Source organism: Lissotriton vulgaris, chromosome 7 (genome assembly GCF_964263255.1).
Source record: "Lissotriton vulgaris chromosome 7, aLisVul1.2, whole genome shotgun sequence".
Lineage (NCBI taxonomy): Eukaryota > Metazoa > Chordata > Amphibia > Caudata > Salamandridae > Lissotriton > Lissotriton vulgaris.
In genome coordinates, this window is record NC_141695.1 from 946,674,458 (window position 1) to 946,702,133 (window position 27,676).

Below are 27,676 nucleotides of genomic sequence, written 5' to 3' on the forward strand. Positions count from 1 at the left end.
TGTGGACCAGTAGATCCACGTGTTTTTAATGTTGGCGTGATCTTCATTAATAGGTACTTTTTGATTTACAGAAAACTCCTCCATAGTAGGTGTCAATGCGTTGCTTCTCTATCACCTTTGGGCCTCGTCAGGACAATGGAAAGGCTAGAAGTGCCTGTGAAGGTAATGATAAAAACTGGTGTCCTGCAGGTGGAAGTGCAGTCCTCGAAATGGAAAAATATGGGAGTGATTCAAGCCTATGACATGCAGAACCACCTGCTTATCAGCCGGGTATTTTTGTTAGAACAGAACAAAAAACAAGTGCTTATTAAAAACTGAAATGTGTGTTGACAATGAGAGAACTATTAAATCCCAGTAGTTCATTCTACCCTTGTGTAAAATTACTGCCATGTGGCAAGAAACAACCATTCTGCCCATTGCTGCTGCCTTGTGTAATATTATTAGTACACACCCGTGCAGCATGCATGTGAAGGAATAGAGACTGCTACACGCCACGGGGTGTCAACAAATTTACTTACAGAGACTGTGAAGGTGGCACAGTGTGTCAGAAATGCTGTTCCCGCCATTAGAACATGCAATTAAATCGGAGTTCAAACCGGGACCACTACCGGGCCGGTAAGGATTAGGTACAAACTAGAGCCCTCACTCAAATGTCTTGGCGTGAAGGTTAGCACTTCGCCCAAGCTGACCTAGGCTGCGATGTGCTGTGTAAAAACAGAGGATTCAGAAAGACCGAAACACTGTATGTACCTAAAACGCTGGCTGCCAGTTTCTCGTCACAAAATAGAGCATGTGCACATACTCATACGCAGCATGTCAATGCCGTTACCGTATCTAGAACATTACTTGCAAGTACATTCAAAAGATCTGCACTGGGACACGCGAATATCATCGCTCGGTCGGCGTTCACTTGGCACTCCGTGACGTTATTCAGAGCAGCTGGGCCATGGGAGAGCCCCTCTCTTTTATAGTGATAGCCTAATTGGCGGAGTGTGTCAGCCATCTTAAAACGCTCATCCTCTACAGTGTAATAGAATACTGCCTATTACAAAAATAATTTTATGTCCGTGGGACACCTCTGCTGTGTGAAGGAAAAAGTCACGTCAAGACTAAAGCTAACTACAGAGGTTAGTAAAACACGGGCAGCCATATATGCAAAGGGCAACCTAATGGGGAATAAGTAAATTGATGCAGATTATAAAGGTAACACATCCCTACCACATCGTAAGGCCCACAGATCGTGCGATCTCTCTATTTTTTTTAAAATTATTAACACTTCATAGATTTGTCAGGCATCGATGCCTGTGAGTTGTCGCTGTTTGAGACAGCCATATATACTCCTTGTACTAGTGTACCACATAATTACATATATCATCTTCATACAATGTGGCAGCATTTATATATTTAACAATAGATATACAGTTATGATGACATAACAGCCAGAAAAGCATTAATAAAACAAGCATTGGCCATGCGGGCGTGAAAGTGACACGGCCGCGAAAGCGATCGCGATCAAGCGCGGCGAACAATGCAAGCATTGGCGGCGCGAGCGACCGAGAGAAGCAGATGGCGGCTTGAGGCCACCAAAAGCCTGTGGTGGCACTTTTCAAAAGCTGCTTACTAAATGTCTCGCAGAGCAGGGGGCGGAGCTAGCCAGCAACAGAGATGGCCGCCTAGTCCGTCGGCTCCTCTGCCAACCTAAAAATCCGCAAGTCTATCCTGAAGATGGAGGTGCCCTTCGTACCTAAATTTGCCTGAATATCAATCCAGAGCAGTAAGGGCATATATTGGGAAAGTTGCGGCGCTGTAGTCTGCCGGAAAGCGCCATTTCAGGAGCGAGCTCTGCTGTGGCCGGGGGAGAGCGGCCTCCCCGGCGGTCTAATACGATAGGCGCCGACCCTATGGCCGGCTGACGACTGCGGACACCATAAATGATTCTACGGGCCACACATGGTTGGACGGCCGCCGGAGCGGGGAACTAACAACACGTAAGGCCGCGGGAAGCGGAGGCGCTGAGCCGGACTTGCTCTGGGGTTGCCGAGGCCCGGGGCGGCTCCGGTCCCCTACTCGAGGCCCCGGCTTTGGCGGGAGCCCTGGGCCCTGCGCCCCTATGGCGATCAACAGTAAGGCGGCGTTGGGGCTGGAGCGCTCTACGGCAGACCCTGCTGAGGCAGAGGCCCGCTTCTTGCACGGCCCACGGTATGAGAATGGCGGGGCATTGAAGGGGCCAGGTGGCAATCTGTTAAGGAGGAGAGCAGGCTGGGCGCGCATCGGGGGGTGCGGCCGTGCTGCGCGGAACGGGGCAGTGGTGCTGCCTATCCCGGCAGAGACGTCTGGAGGCGGACGCACCCTGCAGCTCATCGCGACGGAGGAGAAGCCTCTGGATAGACATATGCTTGAGACCGGTTAGCGGTGAGGCCTACCTAGTGTGGAGAGGTGGCGGCCGCGGTATAGCTGCTGAAGGCCCTGCCGGAGTAGATTCTATACCGGTTTGAGGGCAACGCACCAGCTCTCGCCTACTAGAGCGTGGGGAACGGGTGACACGAGTTCCCACGCACTTTGCCAGCTCGCCGGGCCAGCACGGGGACGGAGTACTGCAGGTGAACACCTGCTGTGGAAAGAGAAGGCGACGTACTGCGGCCTCAGCTATGTTACAGGCAGACTGGCCTTGCCCGGATTCTGCAGCATTGTGCTGAATGTTGCCATTTGTATGTGCTCCTTCCCGGCAGACTATTGAGCAGGCGGACAGTGTGAACGAGTGGCGACAGGAGCTGGCCCCTTGGGTGCACTGTGCTTGGGAAAGTGTGAGAAGGACTTTGCGCACTGTCTGAGCTGATTTGCTCGGCGGAGTTTGGCCCAACGGTGTGGAACGACTGCGCGGTGAGTGGCGCCTTTCCTTGGATGCAGAGACACCACCTGGTAGGTGCAGAACTCAGCTTCGGACTGCTATACTTGGTACAATCCTATTCTGCGGAAGGGGGTGCAAAGAGGGACTCTAGTGCGCTCCTGCCCCCGAGATCGGGCTGCACTGCGACATCATGGGCCGCCCGGATCGCACCCAGCCCAAATTGACTTTCGATAATTCTAAAAAAACAAAGGCCACGGACCCCCCCTCACACGAGACGGTTGACGATGCCGGGAGCCTAGGAGATGGGGAAGCGACGGAGACAGATATCAGAGGCACACTCCTAGATATGGAGAAGAACTTACAAGGAGGTATCTCCTCTCTAGGAGCTAAGATGGATGCGCTCACGTACCGAATGGACCGGATGGCTGAAAGGCTTGATAAACACGCCAAGCGCATAGACATGTCGGAAAGAAGGCTGGTCGAGGTTGAGGTGGCACAGACGACTCTCGATTCGGAGCATAAACAACTTGGAAAAGTGATCCAAATATTGCAGGATAAGTCAGAGGATTTGGAGGCGCGTTCACGGAGATGCAATATACGCATCACAGGTCTGCCGGAGAATACACACACCGGAAATATGGAGCTGTTTGTCGAATCCCTATTGAAGAAGCTATTGGGGGGACAATGCATTATCCGACCTGTTCGTCATAGAGAGCCCACCTTACTCTTGGACCTCGACTAAAGCCAGGGGACCCTCCATGCCCTATAGTGGCCAAGCTCCTCAATTATAGGGATCGCAACACTGCTTTGAGATTGGCACGGGAGAAGCAACCACTAAACTATGAGGGTTCCACCTGGTCATTGTTCCCGGATATCACGGCGAGGGTCTAGGACGCGAGACGCCAATTTGTCCCTATAAAGCGCCAACTTCGAGATATGGGGATAGATTATGCGATGCTGTACCCCGCAAAGCTCAGGGTCAACAGGCAGTGAAGGTCCACCATCTTCACGGATCCGAGGGCGCTGCAGAAAGCCATGAAGGACTGGCGCAAGGCTAGTCGGACCGCTGCTGCTGAAGAAGAGAATGGAGACACCGCTGGCAGCCCTATGGAGGAACAGGATTAAGGACGAGGTCGGCTGCTATGGGAAGTATTCGTGACACTATGCCTTTTGCTAAGCGGGACTCTTGGATAGGTTGTGATTGGGAGACGGCGCTGATATGAGTGAAGCCCTAAGAGACTTCTGCACCATAATGACGTTAAGTGAATTGTTGGAGAGGCCTTGAGACATAATGTGAGGGGAGCAGAGGGGGATGCCCACTATTGCTGGTTCCTTTGCAGAGCCACTCTGAATGTACCTTCTCCCAAGGTAAAATAATTTCACTTGAGTCTATACCCAGCGATTATACTGTATTGTGACAGCTCAGTCGGTAATTAGGGGTTATTAGACATTCCACACATTGGAAGGCTGGCCGCCTATTGATTGATGTCATTAACGGGAGGGGAAGTGGGGAGATAGGGTATCACAGAGACAGACTATTTTAGCCCCTTACTGCGGCAGGTACAGCTATGTTGGTCCGGGGGGCACTCTTTATTCACCTGTTTTTTGCTATAATTGAGGGAGGCAGAGGGGCGGGACACAGGGGCGGAATTGTAGATTAGACATTGTTATAGACTCATAATGTGCAAGCTACCTATGCCCCAGGGTGTGACCCACACCTTTCCTAATAACCCACTTTTATGGGTGATTTGTTCATGTTGGGCGTTATGTTGTTTTTCATTATTAGCATGGGGGGGCCAGAGAGGGGAAGGGGGGGAGGGGGGGTAAGATTACTAGCCTGTTTTCAGGGGAGGGAGTGGGGCTGGGACTGGGGTGAGTGGGGACGCGGCCATGTTTGGGTTGGGAAAGCGTGGGAGGGGGATGGGGCAGAGTCATTGGGTTCTATCAATATGTTGCATTTGATTGGTAGACAATGTTTTGTTGATGTGAGTTTTGCCACAGAGCGCTGGACAAGAGCATACACGATGAGGGCGTCACTACCCGCGTTACACACACACGATGACACCTGACATTACACAGACGACACACCATAGGGACACCATTACACTATTGACATGGAATGTGCGTGGCCTAAACGACCACAGGAAGGTCAGGCGTGTTCTGCAGTATTAAATGAGGCACTCCATTGTGAGGTTCCGTGACAATTGTAAGTTGTATTTTCGACTCGCTCGAATATGGTCGAGTCTGGTATCTATGAACCGTAAATGACGAGTTTAGTGGGTGTATGCATTTTTCGCTGTGCTAACCTAAACCGTTTGTCTGTTTTGTGGGTTTCTTCATCTGAACCCACGGGTTCCATTTTAGATACGGCATCCATTTTGTTTCTTGCCCTCAAGTAGCCAGCGAACGGACACCGTCCGCTTCGTGACCCTGGGATTCCCAATCTCTTGCGGAAGACACATGTTCCGTTGAGGGTGTCTTTATGACGAGGGGGATGACACTGCAAGGCAGATGGCCCCGCTTGAGGCTCATCTTGCCGTGCCGGTCTATTGTCTCAGTTGTGCATTCATTAGGCACGTCTCCTTTGATCCCTGCAATCGTGTTTCCGATAGCACCCCCCCTTACACTCTTTTCAATCTGTTCGCTATCCTCGTCTTCCTCTGCACCTGTTTCTGACTCTTCCTTGATTAGTTTACTGCCGGAATGGAATGCACTAATGGTGAGAAGATGTACTTTTACAGTTGGGAACCGGCGATGCTACTGTAATTATGTTCCGGACCCTGAATACATGAAAGCGACCCCCTATGAAATTTACTGTGGGAACTGGGTTGTAACCTTTTGTTTGTCATGTTATTCTATGACGAAAAACTGTATAAAAGGAGAGATCCACAGATACAATTCGAAGCAGTCTCCTTGAACCTACATGCTGTGTACTTCTTGTGATTTCTGTGTTCCCTGCAGTAAATAAACCTCGAATCTTTGACGCCGAAGGAAGTGTCCCGTGTCTCTGTCATTTGTACGCCGGAACAGGTAACCCACGAAGGTGTATGGTATTATTATTAAGGTTTCAGGTGTTGTCCCTGGCACCGCTGGGTCTTAGAAAAACCCAGTCCTTCAGTTGGCGCCCAACGTAGGGCGGCATCAGCGGTACCGGTCCAAAGCCTGGTGATCGTGAGGAACTTCGTGTGAAATCTCCGAGGGAAGGTGCACCCCGCTTCATCGATCCTGTTGTCGAAATAAGTGGCCCGAAGACTTTTCCCGCGAAGATTCCCGCCTCCTGACGGCTGCGACGGACTGATGCCCTGACTGTCGACCTGTTTTGGCGCCTGGCGTAGACCTTGGTACAGCGAGACGATTGACGGGCCTTCCTGGTGACGCCATTGTTCTTTGAGTTAAGTATTTGTGGGTCGCTCCCCAGAATCCTTAGTTGTTGTGGATGCTTAGTTGTTGCATGGTTCCATTGCATTTGTGGTTCTTCATATTTTGTTCTTAGTTGTTTTATTTGACGACTGCAGTCGCCAAAAACCGAGGGTTTTTGCACTTTTGCGGGGATACTGTAATCCAATAACCCTTGAAGTTTGTGAAACTCGGCTAGTGTGCATGATTCCTGGCCGTAGTACTTTGTTTAGCTGCTTTAAAGGTTGTGGTGCGGATTCCCGATTGGAGGACTCATGTCCGATACCTCCAGTTGGAACTCCAATCTATGAATTATATAGTCGCCATGGTATGGGTCCTATCACATTTAATGATTATTGGGTCCGTTACACTAAAGATGACGGTGTCCTTAGTTGGCCACCTCATGGTAGTTTTGAGACCCCGATTTTAGATAATCTCGAAGCTAAATTGTTTCAAACAAAAGCAAGTTTGATTCCTTTCGGTTATGGCATAAAGAAGCCAAGCAGAAAGAAATCAAGCAGCTTAAACGTAATAAGAGAGAAGGTATCGTTACGATGATGAGAAATGCAGAGCAGTTTCAGCGAGACAAAGAAGAGAAGGAAAAGGAAATTTTTGATAGATTACAACGTATGACAGTGGATAAATGTTATCCCGTTTTACCGACGGGTACTGATAAGAAGGGAGAGGAAGCAGTAGAGGACCCTTTGTTGTCCTATCTACTGAAGTCGCCACCTCCATATGCACAGGATACTACAGCTCCTGTGGTTCCCCCTGTTCCTCAACCTGTTGTGCCGGCAGCTGGTAATCAGCCTGTCACTGGTCCTGTTCTTGCGAATCCTTCTGTCCCTATTCCTCTACCTGCTACTGTCCCCACTGCTCCACCGTCTATACCTTCTCAAGCTGTTCTTCCCGCTACTTCTACTCTTGTGGCTACTCCTACTGCTCCTGCTCCTCCTGTTTTTGGTCCTTCTGTTGTTACCCCTTTACTTCTCTCCTCTTCTCCATCTGTTCGGCGACGTATTCCTAATATTGTTGCTAACTTTTACTCTCCTCTTGGACCGATTCTTGGGTCTGCTGATTCTGATGCTCCCCAAAGACGAAGTCAGCTTCCTGGTGGTCGGGAACGTGATACATTAATCAAAATGGCGCGTAATTGGATTAGGTATCCCCTTTAAAATCCCCCGCGCATAGTTGTTGAGACTTTCTCTCAATTTAATGAGCCAACACAGAGATTCGTGTTTGAAGAAATGTGCAAATTCTTACGCGACGAGATATCAGTTAACGCGGTAGACGAGGTACTGGCCACTGTAACTGACCTTCAGCTTCAGTTTTCGAGTGGTATGATTGTGGGTAGCAATGTTCGACGTGCTGTCGAGCATCTTCTATCTTTTCGTCCCACTGTGATGCCTCAAGCATTGTTTAAAGACGAAACTGAGGAATGGATGGCAACACCTGGTCAGTATCCCATGCGTGAAGTCCCTCCAGTGTATATGCCAGGTGATGCGACTGCTAATCCTGCTATCCTGCCACACTTCCAGAGAGTTTGGATACACCTTCCATGGAAACGATCGGAAGTTTTGCAGGTTAAGCAAACCTTGCCTGACCCTCGTAAAAATCCTGCTGGGTACTATAAAGAGTTGTCCCAATTAGTGGATGCTACGATCATGAATCTTGCCGACATTGATATGTTGTTCGGCAATGTCGTACCTCAACCGGTTTGGGCAAAAATTCGTCAAGAGAATCACGCAGTCGAGTTAGGCGGTGATTGGGCTGCTCTTGTGGCGGCTGACGTACGACAAGTTGGTGGGGCTAAGCCTGAACAGCTCATTACCGATCTTCCCCAAAGAATAATTACCCTTATGAAGACACTTATTCCAGCAATGAAAGTTAATTGGGATAAACTGTCTGCGTGTAAGCAAAAGAAGGACGAGAGTGTCTCCGATTTCTTTACGAGATTTGAGGAGGCATTCATCGATCACAGTGGTCAAGATATGAGCACTGAGGGAGGTCAGAGGTTGTTTGTGGATAAATTTGTATCGAATTTGTTGCCTGAACTTAGCAACAAATTGAAAAACTCAGAAAGTGCGTGGGCTGTTTCTACCTCTGCTCAGATATTGGCCACGGCTCAATATTATGAAAATAGAGAGAAAGAGGAAAATGATTGTGCAGATAAAAAAACGAAAGAGCTCAAAATGAAAGTTTTGTTACAACAAGCATATCCTCCGCGCTCCAATCAAAATGATTCTCAGCAGCGGAATAGATCGCAATCGCAGCCCGCTAGGTCGCAGTCGCGGAATGACTTTCCTTCGCAGAGATCTATGCTTGGGTACAATCAATGTGCCTATTGTAGAGGTGAGGGACATTTGAAATTTGATTGTCCGGTGCTGCGTGATCGTAATAATGGTAATTCATCTAGAGGAGGTCGTAGTGGTCCTCAACAGGCTTCGCGAGCTAGAGGTCGCGGTGTTACTCAGAATCGAAATGAGCGTTCTGATAACTCCTCTGATTCCAATAATTGTTTTGATCAGCGTGGTTCATCATCAGGTAGATCCGCACAGTACCATGTGGACGATTTTTATATCGAACAGGGTATTGATGACGGTAACTACTAGGACAGCCACAGACAAAGAGAGGGAGTAGTATCAGTTCCGGTTGATCAGAGAGGGCCTTACGTCGCAGTTGCCACATCGGGCGTAGTTGAGCCTTTTCTGTTGGACACTGGTGCAGCGAAAAGTTCTATTATGCATTCGAAACTCCCTGGCGCACCTTTGTCTGGCTTAACAAATGTTTCCGTTGGATTCTCTGGCGCCCCTGTTAGCAATCCGGTTTCTCGCCCTTTGCCCCTTACAATTGGGCCGCGTGAGCTGAAAGCTCCTTTGATTTTGACTACTGGTTGTGGTGAAAATCTTTTGGGCCTAGACTTGCTGAAACGGTTATATGCGACTTTGTATTGTTCTCCTGCGGGAGTGGAGCTTACATTGGGTCAGAGAGTAATCTCTCCCATGTACTTGTCATCTGATAAGCTCCCACCGGAATTGAGTTCTCTTCCTGCATCTTTGTGGGCAACAGGTCCCAATGACGTGGGCCTGCTTGACATCTCCCCTTATGTTGTCCAATTGAAATCAAATGTGCGATTACCACGTATTCCCCAGTATCGTATCTCCCTTGATGGTGAGCGAGCGTTGTTAGCGATCATCTATGACTTGATCGAGAAAGATGTTGTCGAGGAGACTCGGGGAAACGTGTGCAACAGTCCTGTGCTACCTATTCTGAAATGCACTGATCCTTCTAAGCCTCCTGTTTATCGTTTTGTTATTGATTTACGGGAGGTGAACAAAATTGTGGTTCCTCAGTTCCCTGTGGTGCCTGACATTACGGTTTTACTGACTCTGATTCCAGCATCTGCTTCTTGGTTCTCAGTGATCGATTTGAAGAATGCTTTCTTTAGCATTTCGATTGCTGAGGAAAGCATGGACCTATTCGGTTTCCCGTTAGGTGGTCGCAGCTTTAGGTTTAAACGCGCTCCTCAGGGCTATTGTGAGAGTCCATCGATATACAGTCAAGCCCTGAAGAGTCAACTTGACGCGTTTGTGTTACCGGCTGGTGCGGCCTTGATCCAATATGTCGATGACTTATTGGTGGCTGCAGACACACGAGAGATTTGCAAAACTGCTACGGTGTCTCTGTTACAACATCTTTGTGACTTACATCACAAGGTGTCACCTTCTAAACTGCAATATTGTTGCCAAGAAGTAACCTATCTAGGTCACTTATTGTCAAAGGAGGGAAGAAGGTTGACCCCAGAGAGAATTGCAGCGATCGCTCGAAAGACTGTGCCAACAACTCAGAGAGATGTGCGTGCCTTTCTAGGTATCACGTCATACTGCAGGCAATGGATTCCAAATTTTTCATTGCTAGCGAAACCATTGGTAGCCCTCACGTGCAAGGATGTTCCAACTCCTTTGCCATGGTCGGAAGAATGTCAGAAGAGTTTTTCTGAATTGCGTGATGCATTGTGTTCGGCCCCTGTGTTAGGTACTCCTGACTACAGCAAGCCGTTTACACTATACGTTCACGAGAGAGAAGGTTGTGCGTTGAGTGTTTTGACGCAGCAATTTGGTGGTAAACAGCGTCCATGTGCATATTTTTCCTCGACCTTGGACCCAGTAGCTAGAGCATTGCCGAGTTGTCTAAGAGCGACAGCGGCAGCTGCGGTGTCCATCCGACAATCAGCGGGATTGGTCATGGATAATATGCTTACGGTGATGGTACCGCATGCAGTTGACACTCTCTTGAATCGTACGAAAACCCAACATTTGACGAGCGCAAGGTTGTCTGGTTACGAGTTGACGCTTTTGACAAGTCGCATCCAAATAAAGTGCTGCAATGTTCTAAACCCGGCGACGTTGTTGCCCATCAATATGGAATCAGACGAGGTACCACCACATGATTGTTATTTGCGAACTGAGGAGGAAACAAAGGGTCGTGTGGACCTAAAAAACACTCCATTGGAAGATCCCGATGGTACTTTGTATGTGGATGGTTCGTGTTTTAAGTTGCCAAATGGTGATGTTACGACTGCGTATGCTGTGGTAACGTTGAGTACGGTTGTGGAAACTGCGAGTATGAATCAGAATTCTGCCCAGGCGGCAGAATTAATTGCCTTGACGAGAGCGTGTGTTTTGTCGAAAGGGAAGCGGGTGAATGTGTTTACCGACAGCCAGTATGCCTTTGGCGTCGCTCATAGTTTTGGACGATTGTGGCGAGAGAGAGGCTTTATGACATCGCATGGCACGAAGATCCAGCACGGACATCTTGTAAACGAACTTTTGGATGCACTCACATTGCCCAAGCAGGTGGCGATTATTAAATGCAGTGCGCACCGTAAGGTGACGGATGATGTTGGTCGTGGAAATGCGTTTGCTGATGAGATCGCTAAGGAGACTGCGAGAAACCTTGCAACTAGAATGTATGTGACGAGTTCGGTAAGGTGGCCTGCAGACACTGGTATGTGTGAAGATACTGTCGAAAGTGTGAAAGCGATTCAGAATGAGGCCACCGAAACCGAAAAGACCAAGTGGAAGGAGAGCACAGGAAAGTTGGATGCGAATGGATGTTGGATTGATTTGTCGGAGAATCAAAGATGGATGTTGCCGGATGCATATGTGCTAGCTGTTGTGACCATGGCACACGGTTTGTCACATATTAGCGCGAAAGGTATTTGCAAGTTGTTGTCCCCTGTATGGAAGAATGATGGTATTGCTAAGTGTGCTGAGAGATTGGTCAAGAATTGCATGGTATGTATGATGTACAATCCTGGCAAGGGCACCCCTACCCCACCTAGCCACTTTGCTCCTCCTACATGTCCCTTTGAAGTTATTCAGCTAGACTTCATCCATATGGAGCGATGTAATAACCTGAAGTACGTTTTAGTTGTGGTTTGCGCATTCTCCCGATGGATCGAAGCCTACCCTCTCAAAGACAATACTGCCCTGTCCACAGCGAAAGTCCTACTGAAGGAATACTTTCCTCGGTATGGAATGCCACGGATTGTATGGTCCGATAACGGAAGTGAGTTTGTGGGGAGTGTGATGAAGAGTGTGTGTAAGGGCCTTGGAATTACACAAAAATTCCACAGCGCCAATCATCCCCAGTCAGCAGGTTTGGTTGAGGGGTACAATGGTACTCTAAAACTAAAACTCGCAAAGATTCAGGCTACGACTGGTCTCTCGTGGCCCGATGCTTTGCCTCTGGCTCTTTTGTCAACTAAGGCGACTGTACACTCTCGAGTAGGGCTTAGCCCATATGAGATTGTGTTCGGCCGTCCTGCAAATATTTGGGGGGTTCCTAGACCCAGTTCATTCACAAAACTTGAATATCCAATGCTAATTGATTACCTTCATGATCTGACTGCTAAACTGAGGTTAATTCATCAACAGGTCTTTGAAGCACTGCCGGCGCAGACGGAGGGTCCAGGCCACCAGCTCCAACCCGGAGACTGGGTGGTAACCAGAAATTTTGTCCGGAAGCGAAACCTCGAGCCGAGGTTTGTTGGACCCTTCCAAGTGCTACACGCCACGAGAACCGCTGTTCGTTTGGAGGGCCGCAAGCATTGGGTGCACGCCACCCACACCAAAAAGGTACCAATACCTTTACCAGCGGACTCGTGGGTGAGGACTGGCATCGCCGCATCAGAGACAGAAACTCTGCCGAACCTTGTGCCGTTCAGTGACGCTCAGCCTGTGGGAGATACTTCAGTGCAGCCAAATAACTTTGTTGAACTTTTGCCATTGGAGAATTCAAGATCTGAACTATCGTCTGACCGACAGGACTCTGCTCCACAATCCGACCAATTGTTTGAAGAGCAGACTCGTCCTGGAAGAAGCAGATATTTTCTTCGTTCCAATACTAGAGACAAATAAATTATTTTTGCTTTTTTTCCCTTTTTGAAATCCACGTTACCCCCATTATCATTTTGAAAATTTTTGAACAATTGTGGTTTCTATTAATTTCTGAGTTTTTTCCACATGTGTGTTTTTCCACAGCTAGGAGATTTTGTATATATTGTTTGATTAAAAGAACCTTACATCCGGGTTGACCGTAGGGCCGTGCGGGTACTTCCTTCTGTTTAGTAGGTCCTGACACTAGGTCGGAGGCCGTTGATTCCTAGGAACTCATGGGGATTGACAATTACTACATAGAACGAAGTGCGTCAAGAACGTTGCGGACGGTTTTAGAGGATGGCATTCTCAAAGTTGTCGGAAGTGGAGAAGACTCAAGCGCAAAGATTCGAACTTCATGGGGTTGTACGTACCAAATGCTTTATGTTTCAGGTGTTCCTACTGTTCCTAACTGTTTCCTTGTTACTGGTGGGTGGAGTATACTATGCGATACAATCATTATTGCCTTCTGCTTCACCTACCCCTTCCTCAGAACCAAAACCTACTTCCACTGTTTCTCCTCATTCCTTTCACATCTTACCCCAACACGAGCAGGTTAGACGTGCGGAATTCATGAACAATTCCTTCGTTCAGCTCCTTCATCAACATCAGCTGGTGATGAACACTACCAACTGTTGGGTATGTGGGTTAATGCCACATACCACGGATAGGGGAATTCCGTACTTGGTCCTTCATTACAGTTCCCAGGGTTCAGCTCGAGCATTCCAAACAATGTTTCGTAGCGCACTAGATTCCTACCCCCATCGAGAGCCACGCATTGCAGATCATGGTCCTGGCCCGTACCACAAGCCTTTGGCAAGAGCGATTGCCGATTTAGATAGGGATATCTTTGACGCATCGCTTATCCCAGAGGAAGAGGTGCGAGCATATAGAGATCTGAGTGAGGCGGAGTATAGCGAATCAGTGGGTGATCGGCAGCTTAAAAGCTCGTCTCCGATCTGGATTGTTCCCCATCTCGGTAATTTCTGTCTGAAAGGCCTTGGCCGAAGCCCGCGAGCTCAGCTCGGGAGGAGTGCCTGTACCGAAACGTATGTTTTGCCGACGGCCTCTTCACCTGTTCTTTTGACTGCCAAGGGTACTTACTTTGTTTGTTACGACCGCGCATATACATGGTTGCCTCGTGACTTTTCCGGCACATGTTATATTGCGAATCTGTTGCCGCCGACCTTCACTGTTGGGTCGGATTATCACAAGACCAGAGTTGTGAGAGGCGTGATTAGCGAAGAGGACACTGCCGGTCAAGAAGCAGGAGACTTCTTTAAGGGTTTCTTGCCGTTTTGGGGACCTATGATCAATAGTAGGAACCTGAGACAGTTGACTCGAGTGGTGGAATCGACCGCTAATATCACTGCAAGCGCCCTTGGTAACATCACAGCAGAGCTTCAGGCTGACAGGCTTATGACGTTACAAAATCGTATGGTTTTAGACTTTGTCCTTGCAGATAGAGGTGGAGTATTTAAGGTGATCCATTCGAGTTGTTGCATTTTTATTCCTGATAACGCTCCAACTGTCTATCAAGCCATCTCGAAGTTGCATAAAATCTCCGAGTCCATACACGTGGACGTAGGTGATTGGACGCTACTAGGGTGGTTTTGGGGCCTGATGTCGACGTGGGGTTGGAAAATTCTGATGATCATTGGGGTTGTTGCAGCATTTCTGTTCACGTGTTGTCTTTGTGTGCAGTGTGGTCCCGCCTTATGTGGCCTCTGTGCTACGACGTGTATAAGACGGCCACCTGTTACCAAGGAAGCACTGATGGATAGAATAATGTTGCAGCAACATCTGGATGGTCTAATGAATATCGAGATCGATTCTGATATCGACTAGTGCTTGCCTACATGAGGGCAAAAGGAGCGTCTGAGGTTCCGTGACAATTGTAAGTTGTATTTTCGACTCGCTCGAATATGGTCGAGTCTGGTATCTATGAACCGTAAATGACGAGTTTAGTGGGTGTATGCGTTTTTCGCTGTGCTAACCTAAACCGTTCGTCTGTTTTGTGGGTTTCTTCATCTGAACCCACGGGTTCCATTTTAGATATGGCATCCATTTTGTTTCTTGCCCTCAAGTAGCCAGCGAACGGACACCGTTCGCTTCGTGACCCTGGGATTCCCAATCTCTTGCGGAAGACACATGTTCCGTTGAGGGTGTCTTTATGACGAGGGGGATGACACAGCAAGGCAGATGGCCCCGCTTGAGGCTCATCTTGCCGTGCCGGTCTATTGTCTCAGTTGTGCATTCATTAGGCACGTCTCCTTTGATCCCTGCAATCGTGTTTCCGATAGCACCCCCCCTTTACACTCTTTTCAATCTGTTCACTATCCTCGTCTTCCTCTGCACCTGTTTCTGACTCTTCCTTGATTCGTTTACTGCCGGAATGGAATGCACTAATGGTGAGAAGATGTACTTTAACAGTTGGGAACCGGCGATGCTACTGTAATTATGTTCCGGACCCTGAATACATGAAAGCGACCCCCTATGAAATTTACTGTGGGAACTGGGTTGTAACCTTTTGTTTGTCATGTTATTCTATGACAAAAAACTGTATAAAAGGAGCGATCCACAGATACAATTCGAAGCAGTCTCCTTGAACCTACATGCTGTGTACTTCTTGTGACTTCTGTGTTCCCTGCAGTAAATAAACCTTGAATCTTTGACGCCAAAGGAAGTGTCCCGTGTCTCTGTCATTTGTACGCCGGAACAGGTAACCCACAAAGGTTTCAGGTGTTGTCCCTGGCACCGCTGGGTCTTAGAAAAACCCAGTCCTTCAATTGACCTGGCACTCCTTCGAGAAACTCATTTACGACCTGACAGCCCGATACTGTCATATAGAGGACTGCATAAGCACATACATGCTGCCGGGTTCACATCACACGCTAAAGGGGTACTCACATGGGTTAATCCCAAGGCAAACATGACGCTGACTCCAGTGCATACAGATCAGGAAGGGAGGTATGTCATCTCAAAGTGTGTAGGAAAAGGTATGGCTTTCCATGTGATCAATTCCTATGGCCCGAATTATGACTGCCCTTCTTTTTGTTTAAACTTATCTACCACTATAAGGGACAAATGTGGAGACGGGGTCCTCTGGGGTGGGGATTTCAATATGGTGCGACAGCCTGATTTGGATAGATCGGATGGGTCGGCGAGACGGCCGGCGTGCTCTGCCCGGGCACTGGAAGCTGAAATGATCAGATTGGGGCTGCATGACGTCTGGAGAACTAGATTTCCGTTGCAAGGAGGGTTTACTCACTACTCTGCGCAGCATAACATCCACACCCGGATAGATTATTGGCTATTACCTACTTCTTATCTCTCTGCGGTGTTGACGTGTCAGATCTTGCCCCGCACGTACTCCGATCACTCACCAGTTCTGGTCAAGTTCAGAGCTCTGGCGAATAGGCCGCCCCCCTTCAGTTGGCGTCTGCCATCTTTCTCGCTGCAGGACGCTGTATTCAGAGAGAACCTGGCGTCCACTGCCGAAGAGTTTTTTTTAAAAGAACAAGGGTTCGGTGGACTCCTTCCTCACGGTGTGGGAGGCTTTTAAGGCATACATGCGCAGGATAGCGAATGAAAAGCATGGAGGTGTTCTGAAATCGATCAGGGCTAGGCTCACTTTACTGGAGACTAAACTGAAAGGCATAGAAACTGGACGATTATCAAATCCTGATGTAGACATTACTGGCGAACTGGCTCAAACGATACGTGAATATCACGAGGAGGCGGACTCGGAAGTTAAGCATTTAGGGAAATACGGTATAGCTAGATCATACGGGGAGGGTGAGCGCCCGGGTACAGTTCTAGCACGTACAGCGAAACAACGCCGACAGGGAGCCTCGGTGCCTGCAATGTGTGATGAGCACTCGGGAGAGGATTTGTCGGAGGACCAGGTAGCGGAGTGATTCAGCGACTTTTATGCAGCGTTGTACAAATCAATGGTTCAGGCCTCGGAGGAACACATTTTAGATTACTTGACGCACATCCAACTGCCAGGTCTAAATAGCACACAGCGAGAGTTTCTGGTTAGACCATTTGAGCGAGAGGAGGTTATATGGGTTATATGGCAGTGATGGATTTCCAGTCTCATTCTATAAGACGTTTTCGGAGCTCCTGATCCCTAAATTACTAACGCTCGCGGAGGAGATGGCAGAAGCGACAAATGCCACCGACCATGAGAGAAGCCATCATTGTGGCTATCCTTAAGCCGGGGAAACCCCCAGGCGACTGTGCCTCCTATCGGCCAATATCATTGCTTAATGTGGATTCAAAGATATTTGCTAAGATAATAGCCAACCGCCTCAGCCCGCTGATCTCAAAATTTGTCGCCCCTGAACAGGCGGGCTTTGTCCCCAATCGTAATTTGACGTACAACATCCGGACAGTGTTTGCGTCCTTCAGCACACAAGGCAGGACGTTCCAGCGGTGGCCGTATTCTTAGTTATGGAAAAGGCCTTTGATTCGGTAGAGTGGCCTTTCCTCAGATTAGTGTTGCGGCGTATGGGCGTGGGGGACCTCTTTATTCAGCTATTGGATACGTTGTACACTGCCCCGGTAGCCAGAGTGCGCATAGGTTCTCTTACAAAGGACCCCTTTGTTATAGAGCGAGGCACCCGCCAGGGATGCCCACTGTCACCGCTTCTGTACACCTTGGTGGCGGAGCCCTTGGCGTGTGCGCTGAGGGAGTACCATGTTTGACGTGGCCTTGGGTTTTCTAAGTACAAATTGATTGTGTCCACATATGCAGATGATACCTTACTGTATGTGAGACATCCTGAGGATAATTTGGCGGCTGTACTTAGGGAGGTAGTCCTATTCAGCTCGTTGTCAGGGATTCACGTGAACTGGGGCAAAACTATTATGTTCTCCCTCACCCCCGCGACGAAGAGAGTGGAGGCGGAGTACCCGATACAGTGGACTACTGACCCGGTCCGCTACCTGGGCATTCAATTGCACACAAACTCAGAAATAGTCCTTAGGGAAAACTATGGGGTAGCAATCTCCAAACTGGAGGAAGATATCGAAAAATGGGTGGCACTGCCCCTGTCTCTCATGGGTCGTATTTCATTGCTGAAAATTGTTGTGCTACCTCGATTTTTATTCTTTTTTAGTAACATTCCTATAGTACTGTCGACCGCATTTTTTTGACAGCTCCATAAATTGGTACTGCGGTTAGTGTGGGCTGGGAAATAGCCCAGGGTTGCCTGGAACATCCTTATTCAACCATATGAGGATAGAGGACTTAACGCCCCGGACTTCGAACTTTACTACCGGGTAGCGCAATGGGCACATGCGTACGGTTGGATACATGGCCACGTAGACGCTTCTCATCTGAGAATTGAGTCATTGGTTGCCGCTCCGACACCACTACCGGCCTTATTATCTCAGACTAGAGATACACGCATGGGCATTATGGATTCATTGAACATCGTTACACATGCATGGTATCACCTTATGGATGCCCAGGCATGCTCGTTGCTGTATGCTCCGGAGGCACGGACAGAGTGGTGTTCATGGCTTGCCCCCTGTAGAGAGAGGGCTGTGACGGTGGCACTTTCGGCACTGAATGTAAACACTATGGGAGACCTCTTTGTGTCCGAGAGGGCTCACGAGTGGGAAGACCATAACCCGATGGATGGCGCCGGGACTCGGTTGCTCCTGCGATTCCAATATCAGAGTTCGTCATGCATTGAGAGAATTACTAGGTGATGAAATGACAGAACCCCAAACTGTGTTGGCATATAAATATATAGTAACGGCCAAGACCTCCACCAAACTGATCACTAACCTATACCGTATTACTCTCGCTGAGAGGACGGCGGATTACTCCAAGCCGCGACTGGCTTGGCAGGCGGACTTAGATATTGAATTATCAGAAGATACCTGGAAGTACTGCTGTGCTAGTGTCCGTAGGGTTTCCCTTAATGGTGGGCATAGAATGTTACATTTAAAATTTTTAAATAGGGTCTATTATACCCTGGAACGCTTATTTAAATACTGCTTGTGCGAAAACCCCGGTTGTGAAAGATGCAGGGCTCCGATGGCCGATTTCATGCATCTGGCCTGGTTGTGCCCAAAAGTGGCGGACTTTTGGAGTGCAGTGTATGACGAAATAAATAGGGTAACTAATCTATCATTGTCCCCATCTCCACTACTGGCCTACTGGCCCTATTAGGATATTCTAGGGATGTGGCCCCTGCTGCAGGCCGCCTGGCCGATAGTAGCAAAAAGGTGCGTAGCACTCACTTGGATGCGAGGTGCTCCTCCCACACTTGCCCGCTGGTCTAACGATATGCTATATTGCTGCACACAAACTGAACATTACAGTGAATTACTAACATCTGGAAATAGACTCAGAAACTACTGGGCGATGTATATTGAGAGCAGACACATGCCGGGTGGGAACACACAGGGAGAGTGCAACTCTACACTTGTTGCGGGAGGACGGACTGTCACACACAGACTGGGATTCTAAAGCCGAGAGAGGTGATGGTGCCCAGAATGTATATTTAGACTGTGTCTGTGGTGTTGTTCGTTTGGGTGGGGGGTTGCAAGGTTTTATCTCATTGTAATGTCAACAATGCCCGATTGTTGCAATGCGATTGTCCTGAATTTGTTTGTAACGTGCCTTGAGATTGTCAGGTGTTAATATGCCAATAAACAAATTTTTTAAAAAAAATGTCTCGCAGAGCAACACATGCGCTGGATCAGGCGAGACCTAAAAAACGGCGTTGAAAGATACATTGGCCTGTCAGAGGGATAGTGATAATCTATCATTCCCTGAAAGGTAAACACTAATTATGAAAAAAAAAAATATGCACAATCAGCATCAAGTTAGCTTTTGCCTGACGCACTTGACCCACATGAAACCTTATAATAAAAGGAGAAACTATGTGGGAAATTGGAAAATTACTGAATAACATGAAATTATGCATGCGAATAAAGCATTCTACACTGAACTCCTGGGAAGAAATATAAAATCAAGCACTCATCTCCTGTGAGAGCAGCAAAGAAGTAGGACTGACCAGGACTGCAATATTTATTGTGCTGCTAATGACGTCACAAGACTATGAGTTCATCACCACTGGATGTATTGTGTGGAAAGGTTTAACTTTATTGACTTTTTGGAAGCCATATTGAAATGTGGTTTAGGTCATATACTGTTTTTAGGTCTCGCCTGGCGTTAGCAGCGTGCATGCGCTGCACTCGCCATGCGAGGGCCTTTTGGAATTAAGACGGACAGAAGATGTGCACAGGGGGACTGGATGCTTTACTCGCGGAGTGCGACGGACGCACTATATTTTTCGAACTGGCGACATGTTGTCTTCTCTTCTCTCCCCCCCCCCCCCCCCCATCTTCTTTCTCAGGTCGCTGCCAGCCTGCCCTTTTTATTTGTCTCTCCTGTTTTTCTCGCCCTCTGCCTTCTATTTCTCCTCTTTTCTGTCATTGTCGCCTTTCTTTCTTTCTGTCTCCATATCCTCCTTTCTCTCATTGTTTTCTTTCTAGTTTCCAGTGTCTACTTTCGGTCTCATTGTCCTCTCCCTCCCTTCCCTGTCTCCCTTCTCAACCTCTTTCCTCTCCCCTTTCATTTCTTTCAATCTCCATATCTCTCTCCTCCTCACCTCCATCCCATCTGTTTCATTCATACTCCCTCTCTTACACAAACAGGCGCGCGCAGAAGTCCTACTCCTAATTACTAATTTAGTTCGCACAAATGGGGTGGAGGGTGAGGCAAGCCTTCCCCTTTCTGACAAAAAGCCTCCCTTGTAGCTTGTACCGTATCTTGCCACCCCTAGAAACGTAAGTAGGGTGTTTCAGTTATTCATGTGCGTGCAGACTAGTCGTAGCTGAGCAGCACCTAACGGGGTTCTTCAACCGTACAATGTGCTGAAGCTGGGGGTCTGAAAGGCAGTGACATGCAAGCATGGCAAATATAGCGTGTTTTCTGAGAGTTGCCACGAGATGCGGTTCACAATGACTATAGTAGCGTTTTTCTTAGGGTTTTTTTTTTGCATTCCTGTATATCGATAACTGGACCCAAAGATATTGGAGCCTTTACATGAGCACCAGTGCATTGAACAAGGACATTCATTTTTTTGTAGGGATGGGAGATCAATTGATTTGCCCAGAATCACAGGATGTTAAGCCAATGCGAACCCCGGAACCAGAAACAGATTTACTGCCAAAGCAGGCGAGCGTAAGGGGCTGTGCAGTGCTAGCCTGTAAGATTGTATGTTTGCATGCTTAATCTCCCTGATACGTGGACCCGGAATTAAAGTGCACTAATTTTGCTCTTACATTGTATTTTGGGCAGAGCGCCCCTCGACGACTGTACCCCATTTCAAAGAAGGACTTCCGATCCGCGATATCCCTATAACGCACTCTCTCAACCACAAGGCGGGGCCGACCCGGTCGAGGGCTACTATCATGCGACAACCCTCGCTTCATCCAATCACGTGGCCGCCTAGACAGCCACGCGAGGGGATTCGTGAGCTGGAGGACGGCGCGTGGGACACCTGCGCAAACAGTTTGCGCTCGAGACGAAATTCGAGAAAAGGGAACAACGTTTCTGCAGGAGCGTTTGAGAAGTATGTGAGTTTGTGCAGCATTGTAGATTTGGTGCTCATGCCTAACTTTTCACATCTGCCGTGATGCGCTTGTCTGCGATACTCTTTAGCAAAGCAGAAAGTGTAACATCGTGGTCAGTTATTTAATGTGGTAACTAGCTTTCAAGACTAAGCACGCACAGCCTTAGCATTCAAGCACCAGACGCCGCTATGTTCTGTGATTTAAACATCAGTGCAACCAATAGATTATTTTATTAAGTGGTATGCCACCACAGTCACCTTTCACATGTTGGAGTCTGTCTAAACCACGTGTTAGCATTTGGGAACGGAAAATGGTGAGATTTAAACAACAAGCATTAAAAATGCAATAGGTCTCGCCCTTCATTAAGTTAAAGCCATTTGCTTTGCTATACAATACCATTAGCAAAGCCAAGGGCTTTAAATTAATTGAAGGCGAGACCTATTGCATTTTCAATGCTTGTTTTCTTTGCTGCTAGAGTTTACAGTACAGAAGAGGAGTGATAATTGAGCCTCCAGTCTTGGAATAGCATTCATTATACCTGGTGTTCTTTTATTTCATCACTGCCTTCAATTTGCCAATGGAATATTAGTTTCATTAGTTGAGGCAACAGCTGTTCATGACGCCAGCCCACTCTGAATATCTTACTTTAGATGATGATCAGTTAAAAGTGCCGCATCACGGAAACCACCGATTGTAATCAAACTTTCGGTCTGACAGGGGCACATATAACACTAACACAAAGCTGAGTACTAATCTGCCACTGGTGTCCTGACTGAGAGTTCAAATTACAATATCTCCAAAACTGGCTGGACATTAATCAGTAATTTAGCTACCCAGACACAGGAATAGAGTAGAGGAAACATTAAAGGGCGGGGAGCAACTAGGGGGTAAGATACTGGTACCGCACAGCACAAGAGAGGGTCACGAAAAAAACAGGCTGACCGTTGGCGTTTTCAACTCCAAAGCTAATATATTCTGGGAGGCTGTCCCACACTGGTCCTTCCTTGAATATGGCTCCGTTCTTCACCTGGGGAAGTCGGTCACTCTTCATTACAGATGTTTTCTAGCAGCTTATAAAGCCATTACGCTGGTTCCCCTCCATGCAGTTCAGACTTGCTCAGGCTTGGTCCCGTCGGGCTCAGGGGGAGAAGGCACCAGCAAAGGTTTCACTCCCCGAACACCCTTTCTCATCTGCACAGCTGTGCAGACATTCCTTGGTTAATATGCGGCCAGTACTTAAGATAGGGCATGGAAATTACCAATATGCAACTTACATATATTGGGAGGCTTCTGCAGTCTTTAGATTCATAACTGCAGCTTTACGAGACTGTGGCCAGGTCTTGTATCACTGTAGTCCCGCCTGAGAGACTGGTTTGAACTGGTTCAGGCAGAAGGAGCAATTAGGGTCGGGAGGGACTCTATCAAGCCGTGAAACTACAGTCAACTTCAAGGAGATGGTGTGCTACCTCCATTCGCCCACTGAAACCAACTCTTTTTGGTCGGAAGAGGGGGGGGGAGATTTTAAACATGAAAGCTCCCATATCCAAGTTGGACCCCAAGCAGCCGCACATGTAGCAGACGACCATATTAAGTCTCACACAGACGCCACCATTCAATAAGTCATGCACACATTAACCTAGACACACATACATATAGGTACATGTACTTCATAAATGTGCTATACATAATGAAGGCACAGGAACCCAGTTGGGGGAATACTGCACAAACTTAACAAGCATTTACAATGCAACGGTTTCGCCTTTGGAAAAGTTAGAGCTATTGGCATTGTAAATGACAACATTTGTATTTATGTGTTGGTTTTGAAAACAGATAAATAAATGGCATTGTCATTTACATTGCCATTAGCTTAATCTCTCTCAAATGTGAGACCTATTGTACCCTACGGACGAGCTCAGCAGACAGCAATTACTACCACACACACAGAGTTATTTTAAATTGTTAACATACACACAGCTGTGCATACAGTTACTCAGGTACACGAGCAATTGAACACCTATGTTTAAATATATTGCTGTGCCATATTCGAAGGATTGCAACTTATGATCTGTAAGTAACAAAATGATCTCCGTCTCAAAAGCATTCTCCCACTTACCTATTTACATAAAATACAAAGATGGGATCTGTACGTTACACGACCTGCTTTGGAGCGGGCACATTAATCCTCTATGGTGGCACAGTGTGGCTTCACATCCAGCCAAAGAGGGCTGCAGTTACAACAGCAACCAGGGGAAAGGCATGACATCACCATTGACTCACGGCAGCATGCTGAGAGTACACATAGCGTCTTTTCTGCGATCGGCCAATTTCCTCTTGATTCTGACTGGCTCCTCTCTTCTTGATTCTGACTGGCTCCGCTTCTGATTCAGGAGCTGCCTGCCTGGATCAGCCTTTCAGTCACAAAGTTTGAGTTCAAAATAGTGTAGTCGTCTATCAATTCTTGCTCTGGAGCTTTATTTTGTTTTTAATTTGACTACAGCAGACAGTGATTTCGTAAACCAACTGTTCAGAGAAATGTAGTTAAGAAAGGCAGCCCGGCCATTGGTGAAACCCAGCTGGAGGATAGAAAGTCTCCTCCCAACGCCCTATTGTCGCTTTCACATCAGTTTCAGGAGCACAGTAACCATGCTGGCGGCAGACACCTCTTTCGGCAGTGCATCGCTGCCTGAGTTTTGTTTCTTTATCCAAAAGAGTTGGTGACTGAGCTCCGTGCTTCCAGCATAAATGGGCACTGTGTTGCTTTTTCCAACAAGCCTCCTCTTCAGTAAATCTTGCCCCTTCTTTAGCACGGAGAAGATGTTTTATGGGAAGGCTGAAGGCTAAGTAGAGCTGCCCCACGCAGATTTCTCCTGCAAGACCCAAGAAGACCGAGGCTGCTTGTGTGATGATCATGGCTGGCCTCCCTTCACCCCTTCTGCCAATTTGCTGATTGTCTCTTCGAGCCTCCAAAGGCTCCTAGTCCAATCCTGAAGTTAACCCTTCTCTTGTTTTGTTCATAAACACTGGATTAATTATCCAATATTTTTACAAAGGCGGTATGTAGCCACCAGCCCTTAAGCACGCAACCAAAAATGTGGCTCAGTAAACTGCAGCTGAACAACCAGCCGTGTGATCAGCGGCTCCTTCGCTGGTGCCAAGGCACCTGTTTTGGAAATGAACGTCTCTAGAGCTTCTCATCAGTGAGCGAGGTTGCCTGGCATCCATTGCAGAACTGTACAGAAGGTTTCATCTTCCAATACATTGGATTCAAAGCACGCATTCAAAATATACTTACTTCTAACGAGGCCGTTGCCTGGCACTGCAGTGCAGAAGAGATCTGTCCACTTTGGCAGTCATCGGATGGATCCCGTGCTGTGCCAGGGCCCTGCTGGGGGGCGGTCGGATTTGAAGTTTGCTTCATTCAAGAAGCGCTCTGAGGGAAAAGTAATACAACGGTCGCCCATCTGAGCGAGTTTATAATGCTCGCCATTTCACCTGAGCGGCCCATTCTCTTGCCACCCTTTCGTCACCCCTCCAGTTTTCATTCACATACAAAACTCATAGCATTGTTGCATTTTTATTATAACATCGCTTCCCGCAAACGCAATGTACTCAATTGTTGCACAGCTATAGAGTACCTGTACATACCAAACAAAAATACAAACAATATTAATAATGTTTATGTATATTAAAAAGCCAATGTGTAAGATTTGGTCCCACAAAAAAAAATAACTGGCTTAACAGTATGAAGGAATGGATTCCAAACCCCAACTTTTACCAAATGCCAGCTCTCTCTGATTCAATGGGAAGACCATCCTCACACTTAAGGAACAGACTGCCATGAAAATTAAGACACATAGTGTCAGCTGTCATTATTAAAGTGAACCATTCCTCTCAGAAAGCAGTTTCGTAACAGCTGTTCAAGGTTTTGTACAATCACATTTGGAAGGTGACAATGACCTTCTACACATCATCGCTACTTCGCTCTAACACTTCCCGCCACCCTCTAGGTCATGTTCAGCACTAGCTCCCTTTGGGCTTGGATTGAACCATGTAAATACTACACACATACATACACCTGGTGCACAGATTATAAGAAAGGCATGCCACAGAAAGGGAAGCCACACATCCTATCGCAGTGCAGGAGGCACATGCTGCTCAGGTGAAAGGATGCTCATACCTCCAGCACAGGGGCTCATCACACTGCCAGGGTGCACAGAATACTACAGCCCCACCACGGGGAGGCAACCACTGTCACTGCCCAGGGGGGGAGCATCCAGGAGAGAGGCAGACCCACAGGGGGAGAGAGGCAGACCCACAGGGGGAGTAGGAGACCATCAGGGGAGAGGCAGACACACGAGGAGAGGCAGACACACAGGGGGAGGTTGGCTCCCCGCAGCCCCAGTGCAGGAGTGCATCAGTACCCTGGGGACATGCTCCTCGCACCTCCAGGCTGGCTCCTCACCTCCCCAGCTCCCAGCATACCTTCCCATGCCACGGCAGCAGTGCTAGCACCCCCGGGAGGTCCCCCCGGCCTCGCCTGCCCTGGCTGCACGCCCCCGTCCCTCTCACTCACCACGGCTCCCACGCCCAGCTCTCCAATCACTACAGAGGGGCCGGAGCGGCGGCCCCAGAGCTACTTCCGGTAAGGAGACCCTGGCGGACAATCTTCCAATGCTTCCCCTGCCAGCGCTCTGTCTGGCTCCGCAACCGTGGCCATGGAAAGAGGACTGGAGGTTGGCTGCGTCTGGGGGTGCGGACAGAGAGGAGAGACTACACGCAGCCATCTCTGGGAAGCAAGTAATAGGCGGAAGTCGTCTTCGTTCAATGTGTAACTTAGTTGATATAAGGAAAGCAAGTAACAGAAAGTCTAAATAACTCTGTAGATACAAATATCTCCTAGCGATCTGTAATTACTGCGCACATTTGATGTAGACCTGAAAATAAATTTGCGAACTCTTTTTTAGATACTTACTTATTGAAAATAGGCACGGTTCCATTCATTAATTTATTCAATACGAAGTAGGAACGACTTAAGACTTTTCATGATAATGGTGACCTTTTATGCCGCACTTAGTTAATTGAATCACACTTTTATGCATTCAAATATGGCCGCCGGGCCAGCAGCCAATCACAGCGCAGCCCGGGACACAAGGCACAAGGGGCGGGACTTAAAAAAAGGCATGGAAACGCCCCCGAATCGCGTTTTCACGGGGAAAGCGTGATTGACAGCCAATGTCTTCCAATGGCTAGCCTCCATTTATGGAGCTAGCCAATGGCAGACAGAGGCGGGACAAAGCCCCATACTGTCTCTAACAATAGATTTCGCCCTGGGCGGAGCACCTGCTTCGCAGGTGCTACGGCCAGGTCGAAACCTAAAAAGGAGGAAGCCAAGAAGACTGACCCTACAGAAATACTAATATACAGGCCTGTGTACATCTAGTATAGGTACTGCTGCCAACACGGTCAGTCTCTCCTACCAATGTAGTGGAGACATTAATCACCCTCAACCAGTGGGTGCATTTTGAGTGCCTCCTCAATACCAGAGCTCTGTTCTGATATCTTATAAACTTTATATTGGAGTCTCCTCAGTGGACACACAAGATTGTTGGGCTCACTCAAGGAAAACAGGCACAGGGCTCTCCAGAATTATTTAAGCACAGTGTAATACAGTCACACATAGGATTTTCTTCCCAACGTCAGGTCTCAGGATGACTGAAGTAGATTGATGGAGGAATTCCACTCTAACTTCATAATGACAGGATAACGAAGACAAGCACGTTGCTGGCAGAGCAAGGAATTTTATGTCATATGTATGGATAAGATACATTAAAATATGGTTCTAGAATTTTCTTACCACACATGGAGCCATCATGGGGAAGCTGTGCATTAATATTGTCTTTATTTTACTATAAAATGGAAATTCTACTTAGTTTATGCAAAGTTTCTCTAAAACAATTGCCTGTGTGTGTAAATGTTGAGGCGCGACAGCCGCAACATGTTTTGCACAAAGATGCAACAAACCGGTCCTTTTTTACTAATTTGAACAAAAACATCCCTGGTCAAGACAAGAGGGATTTAATTCAGGAATATCTCAGAGATCAATCGAGAGGCGCTCTAAGATCACATGAATCCAGACACAATTAGCCCACAACATGCCGTCCAGCTTTCCCTTTGTATTTGGCATCCTAAGGCAGTTCTTCCTACATACGAAAATAATAAAATGCAGGGCCAATGTACCATTACGCCTAATGTTTCTTACAGATCTGTCAATTGATGGCTAAAACACAGAGCCCTTTTACAGTAAAACTAGAACTTACATTTCTGTGTTAGTTCAGTTTCCTAGTAAACGTTATAGAGAACGAAGTATCTTGTTTTTCATAACATGCTT

The 27,676-nt window shown here is 47.7% G+C and overlaps 1 protein-coding gene across 4 annotated transcripts in view; it reads right to left on the reverse strand.

Moving 5' to 3' along the window:
* TMCO6 (transmembrane and coiled-coil domains 6) overlaps positions 1-27,676 on the reverse strand; it is a 229,559-nt gene that overhangs the window by 124,383 nt on the left and 77,500 nt on the right. The gene's annotated exons all lie outside the window — the stretch shown is intronic.